Below are 1,271 nucleotides of genomic sequence, written 5' to 3'. Positions count from 1 at the left end.
CCCTTTTTCCCTTTCCCTTTCCCTTTTCCTCTTCCTTTTCCTCTTCCTTTTTTTCCTTTTTCCCTTTTTCTGTTTCCCTTTTTCCCTTTCCCTTCCTTTTTCCTTTCCCCTTTTCTCTTTTTGCTCTTCCTCTTATTTTTTCTGTTTCCTTTTTCCCCTTTTCTTTCTCTTCCCTCTCCCTTTTCCTTTTCCTTTTTTCCTATTCCTTTTCCTTTTTTTTACTTTTTCCCTTTTTCTGTTTCCCCCTTTTCGTTTTCCTTTTCCTTTTCCTTTTCCTTTTCCTTTTCCTTTTCCTTTTTTTACTTTTTCCCTTTTTCTGTTTCTCCCTTTCCCTTTCCCTTTCTCTCTCCAGGCTGGCAGCACCCCCCAGGGCTGCCAGCAGGACCCCGCCAGGTTGGGGCCACACCAGCAGCTCTGGAGGGGCGCCCCGAGAGCCCCCCACTCACAGAGGCCGTGCTGGGCTCTGGCTTCCTGAGAAATGACCATTTCGCCCATGTCTTACCCAAGGGGGGAATTTTAATCTACCTCTGTGGCAGGCAAGCAGGGGGCATGGAGCTGCATGGGGGGGTAGGGCAGCATCTGCTGGCCCCAAATCTTGCAAATTTTGGGCCAAACCATGAAGGTTTTTCAGCAGCTCTCCCAGCTCCAGTTTCCTCCCCTGTAGCTGTGCGAACAGTGCGCAGTGTGATACGCAAACTGTTCACTCAGCATTTTTAAACTGTTTTTTATGAGAGTCTATGAAATTATTAAAATATCCTAAATATTCATAAACTGCTCACCAGCCACGTGAGCTGCTGAGGGATGGAGCAGCCTGGGGGCAGGGGGCAATTTATGATTTTGAACAAGAGTCACCAGATAAATTATTCAGCAGCCCGAATCTGACCAGCTGTATTTACTGTCGTGGGCCAAGAGCTCCAGAGGCTGCTGCCTCCCAACGCCGACCAGAAATTTCACTGCTTCGGCTTTTGGCGGTGAGTCAGGGTAAGACCTGACCCAGGCGGATGGGGTGGGAGGAGGGGGGGGACTAATCCAGAAGCATCCATCCCAATGGCAAAAATCTCCATCAGGCCAATATATGAATGTCCTTTCCAACAGGCTCTCACTGGAGCCCTTGTGCATGGAGAATGAGCAGGGATAATTACAGAATTGCAGCATCTCCAGATGTTTTGTATATGTTTCAGTCTTCATTTATTTGTTTTCTGTGCTGAGTTACTTGGGATACTGAAAAATGTAAATAATGAATATGTGATGAGCAGCAAGAATGGATCTCT

The sequence above is a fragment of the Pterocles gutturalis genome, unplaced genomic scaffold (assembly GCF_000699245.1).
Source record: "Pterocles gutturalis isolate BGI_N339 unplaced genomic scaffold, ASM69924v1 scaffold343, whole genome shotgun sequence".
Lineage (NCBI taxonomy): Eukaryota > Metazoa > Chordata > Aves > Pterocliformes > Pteroclidae > Pterocles > Pterocles gutturalis.
This window is presented reverse-complemented; position numbering follows the sequence as displayed.